This window comes from Lutjanus erythropterus, chromosome 21 (assembly GCF_056507025.1).
Source record: "Lutjanus erythropterus isolate fLutEry1 chromosome 21, fLutEry1.hap2, whole genome shotgun sequence".
Taxonomy (NCBI): domain Eukaryota; kingdom Metazoa; phylum Chordata; class Actinopteri; order Lutjaniformes; family Lutjanidae; genus Lutjanus; species Lutjanus erythropterus.
Window position 1 is genome coordinate 21,429,494 of NC_139337.1, and position 15,690 is coordinate 21,445,183.

A 15,690-nucleotide genomic window follows, 5' to 3' on the forward strand; every position below is an offset into this window, starting at 1 on the left:
CTGTCCCTGTAATTAACGCCAGAGCAGGAAATACAGAACTATCCAAGTGTGTGTGACTGAGGAACCAACATGGCCAGAGGGATTGATGGAGCTCAAAGGAGCATTCCTGCGCAGCGTTCTCAGCGAACACTGTTTGATCTGCATGTCTCTCAGGCACATATACATCAAGCAAAGCATGACTGTCAGTCATGATTCAGGGTTACAGGGCTATCTCACACACTGATCACTTATTTCCTCTCTCTTCTCCTCTCTCTCTGTCTCATTCTGCTGTTTAGACAACCAGCATACTGGAAGTGTTGATAAGACACATGGTGTGTCTAAAAATAATGTCTGACAGCAATACCACAAGACGAAACTTGTGAGTTGCCCCAAATACTGAGACCCACTGCTGTGGAGGAACATCAGAAGACAAGCTGGATTTATTCTAAAAGTGGGGATGGAGCTCCCTCTAGTGGCCACAAACTAAAACTGAAAAATGAACTATTTGTTATCATCCAAACATTCAAGAGTAATCTATATCTACATGACATAATTTTCAATATGCATTCTTTGAATGAAACTGGATGGTGTCTCAGTTTGAAAGAATAAAAGCAGATTTGTTCGGGGCACATTTTTTTTATTGATTGCTTTCTATTGCCCATTTTACTAAGAACCATGCAATATTTCAGCAAGGTAAAAACAAAAATTTATTTTATCAATTATGGATACTAAGAGAGCTCTTTTCATCCAAAATATCTATGTGAGCCAATTGCTTAGGAAAACTGTGAGATGAGGTAAAAAATATTTCACAGGATAGGCTGCACATCTTTGCTCTGGTGTTTGATACACATTTTTGTGTATATGTGTTACCCAGTGCTAGAAATTAAGTATGTACTTTTACTCAAATTTTGAGGTACTTGTACTTTATTTGAGTATTTCCACTTTGTGCTACTTTATACTTCTACTCCACTACAATTCAGAGGGAAATATTGCATTTTTTTACTTTACTACTTGACAGCTGTAGTACTTTTCAAACAAAGATGTCACACACACACACACACACACACACACACACACACAGTTTGGCCCCAGTGTCACGTCTCAGATGTCTGTGAGCTGTTAATGAGACTTCTCCCCTCTAAACTTTTCAGATTATTTCATTTAAATAACCGTTTGAATCCCAGATAGATCAAATAATCCAATATTTCACTATTCACACTAATATTTCACAATATTTCAGTTTTTCTTACTTTCCTCTGCAATTATTTATCTCTGTCTAAATCTTGTGAACCTTTGGAGGGACCCGATCCCTTGGTTGGGAACCACTAGACTAAACTACACAACTTTCATCAGTATTGATAGTGTAATAATGTAAAATATCATATATAATTTGCAGAACAAGCATGTTTACTTTGGATACTTCACTTACATTTTTATTTATAATACTTGTGTACTTAGATTTAAGTAAGATTTTAAATGAATGACATTTACTTGGTACTTATACATGATGGTATTGGCGCTTCTACTTTTAGTTAAATATCTGAGTACTTCTTACGAAATTGGTGTTACCCTAAGATGTCTCATAATATCTTTGAAGTCCAGTACAAGCAGACTGTAGCTTCGCAAGCATCAGATCAAAGCTTCTCAATCTGTAGAGAATTTTCATTTTTCACTCTTTCATTTCTTACAAATACTTTCATTACAGAAAAGCTGTTCTTATTTTCATGTTCAGAGCATAATTTCAAAATGTTCAACACACCATGTGTTTTCATCGACAGGAGTTGTTAAGGAGCTGGTACGTCTTGACAACTTCCTCTTGAAAGCTTGAAAGCTTAGTGCCTAACAGTTTTAATTAACAACCACATTTTCACCTGACCTCTTTATCTTTGTTCTTCTGTCTTTGTTCTGCTTTTTATGTGGATTACTATAAATCTGGAATTAATTTTCCCCACAGCACAGAGGAATTAAACAGGCTGATGAAAGAGGGTAGTTAAAAGACTACAAGTGAGTAAAGAAAAAGTCAGTGAGTCAGAGAAACACTGAATATGAAGGAAACTTGGCTCAAGACATCAGATCCAGAAACACTTTGTGTTGTTTAGATTGTAGAGCTACACTGCACAAAAACTACACAAGTAGATTTGATCTTTTGCTTTTGTCATTTTTATTTTAATGTGTTTACTGTGTTTACGAGTTTCCTGTCATCAGATTTCTATCCAAAGCTACTGTAAACGTGGACACCTCATCATTTCTTCACGAGAGGATTGACGTAAACGTGTTTCACTTGGCAAGTATTTCATAAGTTTAGCTTTAACTTGATAATTACTTCTTAAAAGACTCTGTGAAAGACAGAAGGGGGCAGCTGAAGACAGCACCTGTTAAAAGTGAGCGCTGCTGTGAAAATATGACCGGATAATTGACAGTGCATGATCGAGAGAGAGAAGAAGCGGGGAGAGACTCGTGGGAGTGTGTTTTGGCAGTACTGTGTTACTCCAATAAAGCCTCGCTGAGCTAAACTGAGACAAAGAGAGGGAGAGAACGAAAGCTACAGGGAGAGGGGGGGAATATTGCAAGCTATGACTGGATCTGCTAGTCCCTACAGTCACACAACAAACCTGAGATGATTGGATATACTTTTCAAAGTGTCATCTACTGCACCAAAAAAAACTCTCAAACCACCCACAACATTCCTATCAGAACAGAGTTTATAGCTTAAAGGTCCAGTGTGTCAGATTTAATGGGATCTATTGGCAGAATATGGCAGAAATGGATCAGCTGGGTCTAGAGTTAAAACACAACTACAACATGCCTGGTGATTTTGGGCAGTTTTTCAACCAGTTAATAAAAAGTCACATAAAAATGACAAGCCAGACTGTAAAATGCAATTCCTTCTTGTTCTGAAACACTTGATAAAGCAATGATTCTGCTCTTTAAGATGGCCTTGCAAGCTGGGAAAAGCCATTCCTGAAACCTTTTACTGCACTTTCAGTTTAAACTGCCGATACATTTAAACAGCTGGCAAGTCAAAATATTGGTTGTGTAACTGTGCCCTTGAGAAAACATTTTTCAGGATGAATTTTGAGTCACTACTGATGGGTTGGAACCATTTCTGAATGAAACTGAGGGAAACTAATGATCCCTCAGGGTAAAGTAGGTACAGCACAAAAGACAGTAATGGGATTCTGCTGAGAAAAACATGACTGTTCAGTACGAGCACAAAAACAGAATATGAAGTAAGCCAAAAAGACATATAATAAACACAGTAAAGAAAAGAAATTAACTGCACAGAGTGTAAACAAGCTTATCACATTTTAAGTAGCTTATTGATTGAAAGTGTTGCAGTAGGCTGTTAAATACAGATGTTACTGGCACATAAAAATTAAAGGGATAGTTCGGATTAGTCTGAGTATTACCTATTCATGCCCGGCATGCCCCAAGGTAAGAGAAGCAGAGGGGGTCAGGAATAAAAGGTATTTTAGCCACTTTAAAAAAAGGCTAATCTATATCAGTTTAAATGTACAGTATTTTTTGAATATTTCCACCACTTTATCTTGCTGTCAGATACACAATAACACAAACAAACTGACAGATCGATGAAGGGATAGATGGGGTGACCAGATGAGAACGGGTGAAATTCAGGACACGGCGTTGGTGCAGGCATGTCATGTCAGAAAGCTTCAAACAGAATAATTTATAGATCAGTCACTGATTCTGTGGATGATATGAAGCACAGTGTCCTAGTACAGGAGACAGGTATGCTATGGTCACTTTACACGTCTTTTCAGCAGCTAAGGTTTTCATTAAGCTGCAGGAACTTACAAAAACATTTTGTAGGTATTTTTTATCAGAAATTCTTCCTGGAGTTGTGGCTCTCTGTCATCAAAAAAAACATGTTCTACAAACTCATTCTTCAACTTGTGGTGGTTTTATTTACAGCATGAAAAGCCTTAAGCCTTCCTGGATCACTGTGTCAACAGCTGAGCCTTCCCTAAATCATATTCAGGATGGCTAATAGGATACTAACATACTGCAACGTAACTGTGGCCTACTTGGACCACCAGAGACATGTCTGCACAGTTAAGTACATGTGTGTCCATGGCATGTTGTGCTCAGGAGGGCCGTCCAAGAATAGAAAGCGGGAAGCTGGTAGGCATAGCTGGCATCAGTGGCGAGCATGAACTGAAGTGTGTCCATGGCTCACTGAAACACAGATGGCTGTACAGAGACGTGGGGCCACAGACTGCTCGTCTGCCACACAGTAGGGTGTTAGGGGCCCTGCACCTACCCTAGCAGGGTAAGTGTCACCAGTGATCTCTTTTCCCATAAGGCCTGTGGGGCTTAGCATCATTCTCCCCTGCCTTCTGGAGGTTCTCTTTAACAAGCCTGAGATGAACCCATATGAACTCCAATTCCAGAGGGTCCCTGAGTCTGACCTACATAACTGGACCCTGCAGAGGGGTGTGTTGTGATGCTGTGCCAGGCGCTGCTCTACATGATGCAGGCCACACCTGTTGTCCTCACATCAGAGATATGATACCAAAATAGACCGGGGGCTGGAGGATGATCAACATTTCCCGGCTAACATGAGTGAAGGGGAAGGCAAACAGCACGGAGGATAATCTCAGCCTGCTCACATGGGCTCCAGTCTGGAGGGAGAGCAAGCTGCAGAGGGCCTGGGAGCAGGGGCGTAATGGGGGATAAACCAAAGTAAACTCAGTTTATCCACCTCTTTGAAATGAGGCTGAGAGTTTATGCACTCATTTTCATATCAACTGTATCAATCAATTAGGGGAACAGGGTGGTGCAGTTCACCCACCTCTGTATTTACCACTACACCACTGCCTGAGAGCTACTTTTAAGTTTATTGAGTTTACTGGGTAGCAGGGGCAAGAGCTTATCAGCTACAGCCCACATGGCAAAAGTACACACATTCTTTACTCAAGTAGAAGTAGAAATACTTGTGAAAAAAAGACGTTTGTAAAAGTAGAAACACTTATTCAACTTCTTTACTCACAGAAATGTAAGATAAAAGTAAAAAGTTGCCCTCGGGGGGACATTTCTATTAGCTGTTTCTGTGTAAAGCTGACTGAACCTCACCTTTTCTCCATGGCTCAATCTCCCTCTATTGACTTTTTTATTTTGCTACGTCTTTTACATTATTTTCATCTCGTTACATCTGTCATGTCTGATATGCACCGATGAATACAACAAGGAATTGTCTTTTCTGTGTGTTACTGTCCCATCCATTTAGGCTGAAGTTGGTCTTGATGTTGGGAAAAACAATCAATACTTCCTCTTGAACACATTAAAATTAATGAGCCTGTTTTGAAAATTTCAAGAGTAAAAAGTACAGCTATTTGATAAGATGTGTGTTTCATTTATTGTAACATTTATTTCCTTTATTATGACTATGGATACCATTATCTTTATCATTTGTTTTATACATTTGTTTTTATTTCTATGTATTATTGTTGTCATTTATCTATTTATTTATTTATTCTACTTAAAAAATATTGTTATTGGATCTATATATGATGATTGATATATTGATGATGAGTTTTATTTTATTTATATTGCACAATGATTTGTAGCATGTGTATGTGCATGGATAGAATAACTCAACAAATAAAACGAATTACGACAAAAAAGCAAGTACAGATGTTTGTGTTAAAATGTAGGGAGTAAAACTAAAATGTCAGAAAAATAAATACTCAAAACTCTACTTCAGTAGGTTACAGTAACTAAGTATTTGTACTTCATTACTTCCCACCTCTGCTCCACAGAGGAAAAAATATTCAACACATTGACTTTGAAATCTAAATTTTATTAACTTGATCTAAAGTAATTTTAAAAAAGACAACCCAGTTTATAATTATTTTAGAAATCAACAAAGATTTTGTTGCATCCATATAGTATCAATTAACCATAATATTTCTTAAAGGGTTAATGTGGCTTGATTTAATTTTTATTCTTATTTAAAATTACAACACAAGTCACCTCGTCCATTTTCATGTGAAGCATGAATAAGCAGAAAGCATGGGATGGGCGCTCATTGTTTCAGCGTCAAGACGCTCATAATAAACATACAACTTCCGGTCATAATTTCAAAGTAAAGGTCAGTGACGCACTTCGTGTTGCCTAGTATTGTTGCTGACCTGGCGCCTGGCACTTAACACGCTTTGGGAGTAGCCTTTAATTATCCTCGTTTGAATTAAAGTGAGGTTCTTAAAATCCAATGTCTTCTGAATTGTCTCCAATATGATTTTACTTCAGAATCTCGCTACTTGTTGCCATCTTCCCCGACAAATTTGGCTCTTATTCTGAAGGCTACACGAGCTGACTTCCTGTCTGTGCCTCTCCTGACGCAGCTCGCCGTCGGTCATCATGCCTCCTCTCTCTCTCACAGAGAAACACAACAGCAGCTTGTACTCACACAGGCGGATCCAGTAGTCACACATGCCGAGCAGCGCGCTGTACAGACACTGAAGCAACGTCATGAAGGCTGTCAGTCCTCAACACTGAGCCGATACGAGACAACTGACAGCGGGAGACAGACGGTCCTCTCTGCCTCTTTTCCCTCTCCACTCTGACGATATTGGATCTCATGTCAGGATGTGGACGCGCCTTGATCGCACCCCCGCCCCGCACAAACACTTAATTCAGCTCTGGGTGGGACAGTCCCGGTCACAGTCATCAGAAAACTTTACTGGGATGTCTCCAGAACTTTCCTTTCTGACTTCTATGTTGCTCAATAGCGCAAAAACGCAATATTGTTAGGTTTTCTTTTATTAAATAAAAAATATTTTGTAATAATTGAAAAGGCATTTACTTTGTAACATTGTTTTTTAATACATAAATAAACTGTCATCACATTTAAATGATATTTAATAATTTCTGTATCGCTGGTTACTGATTGGTTAGTTTTCCTGCTCATTGTGTGTTCCTGTTTTTGTTGCATTTTCTTGTATTTATATTTGTATTGTCTGGAATTGATTTTTATGCAATTTCATGTGTATGCAAATAAAAAAAATACTTCAAACAAATTTAAAAATGTAATTTGTAACATGAGAAAAGGAAAAAACTATAATTTCTCCTTATTGCTCAACAATAAGAGGTAAATATTAAACCCCCTATTTTTAAGTATTTGTTTCACATTTTGTGTTTGTTTTTGCACAAAATTTAAAACTAGACTATTACAACATCATATATGGATCTGAATCAGAATCACTTTCAGTGACAGTACAGGTGTATAACAGATTTGCCTTGCATGTGTCAGAGTTAAAAGCAAAGAATGGAGAAAACAACAAAGAAAAAAAGCAAAGTATAGGCTGGACAGAATACAAATAAATAAAATGCAGCAAAATAAACTACTCAAAGTAGTGTATGAGCACCATGTAATATAAGTTAATAAATAAATAAAGTCAGTAGAATCTACTGGACTTTGGATATTTATATAACAATACGTGACTGTCTTAACACAAGGAGCACAGTGTTGGGGATATGTTAAGTTTCTTTGTTTATGATGGTTACGGCCTCAGGGAAGAAGGAATGAAGGTGCCGAGATGTTCTTGTTTTCAGAGTCTCTGATGTCTTAGGGAGGGGAGACATCAGAGACTCAGAGCCTGATTTATTTTGTCCTTTTCAGTCTCAATAGCCCACATTCAAGTCACAATAATATTCAGCCAAACAGATTCTTAAACTCAGGCAGTCTCATGACTGTCGCCGTCAGGTTTAGTAGCATGGTGTAGCTGATTTGACACAGAACTTTCATACCCAGAGGGCGAAGATTTAGTGAAGGGTTACTTCTTTTATTACATACAATTCTAATATTTAAGAATACCATTTAAATTTTTAGTGAGGACTGGTGCACGTTAAATGGTTTCTGCACGCTCTCCCTCATGCCTCTCAGTGCATCGAGAGCTGTTTCCTCTCTCTGCTCTTTGCATGCCCTATGATCTATTATTAAGAAAGGAACATCGACATAAAGAAAACTAGTACAATTAGCTGTGTATAATTAGGCTGATCAGCCACAGTCAGTAATCAATACACACATTATTAAACAATTAATCAACCAATAATTAACAGCACTCAACACCAGACAACCTTATCATACCCTGCTTTAGTAGTTAGTGCTTCTGTAGTCATGGAAACACATTAAGAAATATACAGTATGAATTCAACTGCAGTTAACTGCACACACTGCATATTATTGAGTAAAGTAATAATATTCCTTGAGATATTACTGAGTACTACATTACTGCCCAACACTGCTCAGGAGATATAGAGTGTAAATTGGAAAATAAAGGTCATATTTTGAATGAATCATGAAATTGTGTCATTTGCAATTAAGTAATTTTACAAAATATGCACTCATCAGTTTACATAAAACACCTTTTCTAACACCGGTTCAGATTTCTGTTTAATACTTTTTATCTTGTGTTGTAAAATTGAACAAATCATCAGATATTTTACATGACAACAGACAATAATTACTTGATTGCACATTCATAGGGATTGTTTTACCTTCCTGACCTTAGTGTTAACTCATCATTCTGCTGACACAACAGGCAAGCAGATGGCCAGATCCACAGTAAGTGACAGCAGCAGCATGGAGCAGAGAAACACAGTTCAGGTCAGTGTTCTCAGGACCGATAGCTCTGTCAAACCTAATGCTGCCACAGGGGCCTTTCACCTGGAGTCCTCCTCAAACCCATCTTGAGAGGACACCTTCTTAAAACACATGGGAGCACACAGGAAGCCCTAGGGTGGCATTTTTCTTTGCTCTTATAACACGCGAGTCATCCTGACATATGAAAAACAAATTTCAGCCTTGCTCTTGGAAATTTGCGTGGGCTGGTGAAGGTGTTGAGGGGCGATCCGGACGAACGCTTGGCTTGATCTTGATTCGACCAGACTTTGGCAGTCTGTTATCCCTGCCACTTATATTTAGCACACTGGGAAATCCGAAGATATTTATTCTCACAGCTCTCTCAGAACAGAACTGCTGGAAAAGTGCCAGGGATGGCAGTGATTGTTGTTAATTGGGTCAAGCTGTCTGGTAGTTTTTCATCCACCCACTCACACAGAGCTACTGTAGGAAGAGAGGGCAGAGGTGCAGTGCTGTGTAACACTGAGCCCCTGGGGGCAGTGTTGTACAGGCTTTAGTTTAGCCTGGAGTACTGTGCTGTAGAAGGAGCTAGAAATGAACAGGAGTCTCTTGTGATCTCACAACAGTAATGCCTGCAAACATCGCAGGGAGTTTTATAAGGTTACTGTTCTGCTGAGTTTTATTAATGCAATTCAGTGAATTTAGGAAATTTGAAAAGACAGACAGATAGATGGATAGATTTTTTTTTAAAGAAATAGTGATAATAGTTAACATCTCTACTCTTAGGTCGTTCTAAGGTGAAGCTATCACCTGTAGTTGGCTAACTTAGCTTAGCACAAAGACTGGAAATGGGGCAAAACAGCTAGCATGCCTCTGACCAAATGTGAGCACATCCAAGGGTCACTAATTAACACACTATTTAATATGTACAAAAACTTACATAGGAATGACAGAGTAAAAACAACAGTCGTTTGACTAAGCTAAGATAGCAGTGTGCTGGCGTTAGCGTCACACTTAGCATACTGACTCGAGAGTATGGTCAGTCTTCTCATCTAATCTTTAAATAGGTGTATTTCCCAGAACGTCTAACTTTTCCTTTAAGACATAGGATCTTCCAATATTATCATTTATGTATTTAAAACTTAACTTTAACTTTCTTAATTGGATTCATCCTAACTTTATCCTGACACCTTTTCTATGTTCCTCCCAGTTTTAAATGAAAATGAAAAGCATGAAACTGGAACCAGTCCTCCGTCCTTTGGTGGAGTAAGTATTTTTCCTTTCCATTATTCATATGTTACACAGGAAACAAATTATACATCTAATTTATATCTTTAAGAAAGTGGCCAGTCTAAGATATAATTCTGTATTTGGAAATAAAGATATATTTTTTTTGTTTCATTTCAGGTAGCACAACAAGAACAGATAGAAACGTGTGCCCAGAGCTGCATCAGAAAACTAAATAAAGAGGTGGTATTCTACTGAGTGTTTGACAAGACCATCAGCAAAATGAGCCACAAGCATGCCTCTAACACTTACTTAAGGAAAGCTTTATTGAGCGCAACGTCTCTGTTCTGGGGGCCGTAGGAAATCCACAGCCATTAAATTAAACATTGTCCTGTAGCCTATTACAGCAGCTCGGGGAGGAAAGCCACCCTTTTCAGCCAATCCCTCAGCACCTCTGAAAAATAGATGCTGGGAAAATGAGGCTGGATAATTGACAGCAGGTCAGTGAGCCAAGGAAACCGAGGGTGAGAGGTGGAGAAACAGAATCTGTGGCACATTTCCCAGACTTAAGATCTGTGTGTGTGTACTCTTTCTAATTGAAGGTCAATTCGTCCTCTTAGTGAAACAACAGGTTGATTTAGCCAGACACCTAACTGTTGTTGTGAAAAGGCAGAGGGATGTAGCTGTTGTGTAAGAGGCCAAGGAGGGGAAAGACAAAGCGGAGCGAGGAGGTGATGAATATGTTAACTGGAGACGACGCGGGGTGGAGGAGCCAGGGCTTAGAGGCAGTAAAATCCTCACATTAACCGATTGCTATGGATTTTCCCAAGCTTTAGAAAGAGGATCTGCTCCAGATTTTGTTAAACCGATCCAAAGGAGCTGATGTCTAGGCCAACATGTCTGTCCAATGCAGTAGTAATATGTGTGTGTGAGTGACGGCAAGGGTTAGTTTGTGTGTGTGTGTGTGTGTGTACGTGCCAGTGTGAGTGGGCGCAGAGGCAGGCAAAAGCAGCCGCAGCCACTTGACGTTCAAAGAGAGGAGATCAAAGGACAGCCCCTTACTTCAGTCTCCTTCCTCAGGATTAAAAAGATCATCAATAATAATGGGCTGGAGCAGCGCAGTGGGCAAACTGGAGAGGAAGCTGATACGTCTCTCACCTGTGTGTGTGAGTGAGTGTGTGTCTGTGTGTGATATTTTGCCGGTTTGCCGCGGGGACAAGTGGGAGCAGAAGCCACAAGCGCGGGCTGTTTTTCTGGAACTGCTGCCTGTACCGTCCCTCTGAAGCATCATGCAATATTCACCACAACAATGTCTTCACTTCTCACTTTGGGCTCCCAGCTGATTTCCTGTGAAATGTATGCATGCGTGTGTTTGAGTGTGTGCGTACGTGCATGTGAGCACGCTTCTCTTGCAAGGTGGAACAACAGAAAAAAGCTGTGATTGTTTACTTGGCAGGAAGTCACCATCAGCACTGTCAGATATGGGTAGCTTATACATGTGAGAACGTTTCAAGTGATTATATAATGTATAGTGTTCAAACCTGTGCATGAGAGCTGTTTTTTTCTTTGAGAATTGTGAGTCTGTGAGCGCTATGAAGCGAGCACTGCACAACGGCAATGTACAATCATGTTACAGCACTTTTCCATTATGTGTCCATGCTAAGCTACATTGACATCATGTGGAATGAGAAGTAATGTCTGACATCGTTGTGCAGCTCAAGATGGCAGCCGCCAGTCAGTTTACTGCACAGTCTAACTGTCCTTCTATGGATTTTTCTGATCCCAAAACAGACATACAATGGCATCAATAAACACTAACAAACTGGAAAGAGAAGCTGCAATTGCTAAATGTATGTCAGAAGTAACTTTGAGTGTAATTTGAACATGACGAAGAACGTCTGTCAGCAGGACTGCCGAAAAATAACTAGGACGATTTTCATGAAACTTGGTGGTAGGGTGTAGCATAGGACCCATTACATTTCTGAGTGAATTTAAATCATGGGGCAGATACACAAATATTTTTTGTTAACATTGTGAGACAGGTCAATTGGTCTTGCTGGAATAAATGTCATACATCTTAAAATCCAGTAGATGGTAGTAAAGTTCAATAGTGACAAAACACAACTTATTGTAGCAAGATGACAACTCCAAATCACAATTCACATTCAGTCGGGTTAATCGATGGTTATGTGATTGCAGTCGGGGTTAAAACATGTCGTGCATGGTCAATATAGCAGCATGTTCATTAAATTACCAGTCAATTATAAAAAAAAGGAGAAGTCAGTGGGTTTACTTCAGGCACACATGCACAGAGCCAAGGATATGGTTTATTAGTTAGGGCATGTCAAGGTTAAAAATCACAAAAGAATAAAGAGTCCACTTTCCCTTCTTCGTTGAAGAAGACACATTGTGGATCAAAGCAGGTCTGCCTTATTACGTGATATATCTGTGGCTCTGTGCAAGTGTGCTTGAAGTAAGCTCAGGTCCAATGGCCTAGTTGACCAGTTGACCAATTTTTCCTCAAACCTCATTTTCTCCTCAACCATACAGAGTTTTTTTCTGAGTTGGCTTTTCCATCTCTTCCTCCAATAGCATTGATGACAGAATGGAAATCCTGCGAGGTGCATTCCTAACCGCAGATTGATGTATTAAATTTAGGCTACTGAAAGTCAAAGTATTGAAATGAAATGATTAAAATAAAACGCATGCATATCATGTCAAGTTCGGGCCAAATAAAATGTTTCTGGACCGCCACTGACTCACAGGCCGTACTTTAAGAACTCCTGCTTTCGATAAATAAGAAAATGTCTACTATCCATGAATAAATCATGTCATACCATATCATGTGTATTACTGGATATAAATTGTTCTTTTTAAATATGCAGAAGAAGAGCAGGACTATGAATTAGCCTTAATTTAGAGCTTGTATTCATTCGTTAGGACAAGATATGCATCAGCTGCCTGCTCACTGTCAGTTGCATTTTCTGTGCTGCTCCTCACCTTTAAGCAAAAAGCTGAACAAATTAGCTTAATCTTTGAAACCCCCTAAAAATCAGATTTTAAGTTTGTCAAGGGGTATTAATTAAGATTTAGGGGAGTTAATTAAAGGGTCCGAGAACACCTGTGATCCGTGTATTTCACACAGTGCGTGAACAGTGTGTAAAACCAAGAAAACGGTAATTACGTTAACTCCCACATGACGTGAACTCTGCAATGGTGTACATGTTGAAAATGAGGAGAGTGAGTCAGACTGAGATCTTTTCCTCTCCACCTTCGAGTCTCCCGCTCTTCCTCTCCTCTTCAATCACAGCTCTTTCCCTCAGGAAGGAGAAGAAGGAGAGGTAGCTAATTAATTACAGTGACTGACGACTCAGTGGTGAAGATCTAAGGAGGTGATGAATTGTGTAGTAGTACAACTATGACAGTAATCTGAAGCAATCCCCTACCTTCACTACCAACCACGGTGATCTGCTCTGCACAATGCCTCATAATATATCACCTGAACCAGCTCTGCCTGCCTCCTTTTGTTCAGCTGATTCCCAGATACAATAAAGTCGGCAGGTCAGGGGTCACAACCAGTCGACAGCCAATCACGCAGAGCTACAGAGAGGATTGCCCTCAATTGGAAGCAGCAGCATAATGTTGCATTATCAGCGACCGCACAGCTCTAATATCTCGTCTCCGTACCTCTACACCATCCATTCATCATATGACAAACTCAGGCGCCAAAAATGGATGTTCATTAAAATGCTAACAGCTGTGAGGCTACTGCTGCCGACGTGTGCGCTACATAAAACACACATGCACACACGCGCACACACACATACACACGGACACCTCGGCTTAGTCAATTATTACCTGAGAAGGTGTTACTTTCACATTATCAGCAGATGATTACACATCAAGACATCGACAAAGCATGTGAGACGGGGTGACCAGACGTCCCCGTTTTCTGGGGACAGTCTCCATTTTTGGTGGGCTGTCACTGGTTGGAGCTGTCTCCGACAATGTCCCAGTTTTTAACTGTGAACTGCACTGAACTGTACAGTTTTAACTGATCTGTACTATAAACTATGATTTTCTGATATAAGACACTTTATTTTTCAATGTAGGCACAAAAGGAAATTATGTTTGGTATTTCTCAGAGACCAGCAGCAATAGAAAGCAAGAATAAAGGGATTAGAACAGGAATAAAAGCATAAAACAAAAAACCCGAGATAAATATTATGAGGAGCATCCTCTACCTACTGTATCTATATAATAAGTAATGCAATCTTGATGAAGTGAAACTCAACAGCAAAGGCTGTATATTAAATAGGTCGACATCCTGTTTAATATACAATCTATGGTTGAAGCACGTTGTTTCCCCCCACCTGCCAGACTCCGTTAACATATTGTTCAATTTTACTTTTATAAAAATCTACAGCTTCTACAAAATTATATTAATGATTTCTTAAGTCTCATAAATAGACACTAACTCATTTGGCAAACATTCAAAATGAATTTGAACTCTCATTAACATGAAACGGGCAAGCAAAAACACTTATTCTGGCCGGGAATAGAAATTTCAAAGGAGAACACTACGGCTACAGTGTGGACGTCAGAGAAGCGAGGATTTTAACTTAACATTTCCTTGATCTCTGATGACATATCATGGTAATTTTATTATTAGAGTAAACATATTACAGATTTCTCCTTTACAATAAGAAAAAAACAACTTAAATATTATGAGACAACATCCTCTGGGAATGTCCCTGGTTTTCATTTCAGAAATTTGGTCACCTTAGTGTGAGAGACACTAGACGGCTGGGAGAAAAAGAGACTTCCTGTGTCACATGTAGCTCCACAGAGCAGCTGTATGGATTGAACACCAGAGTTAATCCCTGCAACACTTCACCTGATAGATGGTCTTCATTATCTCTTCCTTCCTCAGGGGAAAGAGCTCCAAATGTCCCTCTGTTGATCTCTTCAGTCCCCTTTTACAGATCAATGACGACCACCACACAATACAACAATCACGTGACTCCTCTATTATCCTTAATTGAGCTGTTACCCTCAATCGTCAATAGATGTAAAATGCTAAAAATAATGGGATGCAACTTCATATTTTGACTCATATCATTAACTGGAGCAAGAAATTATAGGCTTGCAGGAAGTCTGTTGCAGAAAATATCAAACAGCATTAAATAAATGTTTGCTTGGAGTCTATTTTAAGCCATTAGTTTTAATTGATTGAACTACTTTTGCCAATTTGCAGTAAATTTGTTTAATTATCTGACTGTAACCTTGTCAGCTAGGTTTGGCGAAATGCTGTCTTTTAATTGGCATAATTAAAAAGGAACGGAGGAGGAAGCCAGAAAGTGCGTCAGGCGACAGTGACTCAACGTGCTGCACAATGTAAGGGGAATGACGTTTGGATTTGCAGTGGGAAACATAGAAGCACCCAGTGCTGCATGCCAGCACCACTCAGCATCAATACTGCATGCAGTGATGCTGGAAAGCCAAGCGCTCCAGACCATGAGGCACACAAGAGGGCTAAAATAAGACCCAGCAGCCACTGAGCTTTACAGCTCAAATAAGCTCTTATGTGGGAAAAACAGTTCTGCATTCATCATATTGTATCTGAGAGGAAAAGTGGGTCAGATGGAATATAATGCAGAGGGTTTGGGCCTGCAAAGTGAAACTACTCCCTGGTCGGATATCCAAAGCAAATCTTTCCGTTATGAAAAATACTCTGAATGCAAGACTGTTTTTGAACAGAATTAGAAAAGAGAAAAATTGATTCAATGGTCCTTCGGATATCCAGTCTTTATACGGTGGAAATCACTTATAATGATCATAGTTTAGGGAGCAATCGCTCATATTGATCTAAAAACTTG

At 39.4% G+C, this 15,690-nt stretch overlaps 1 protein-coding gene across 3 annotated transcripts in view; it reads right to left on the bottom strand.

The window, feature by feature from the left end:
• Positions 1-15,690, bottom strand: part of dlgap1b (discs, large (Drosophila) homolog-associated protein 1b) — a 130,518-nt gene that overhangs the window by 31,086 nt on the left and 83,742 nt on the right. The gene's annotated exons all lie outside the window — the stretch shown is intronic.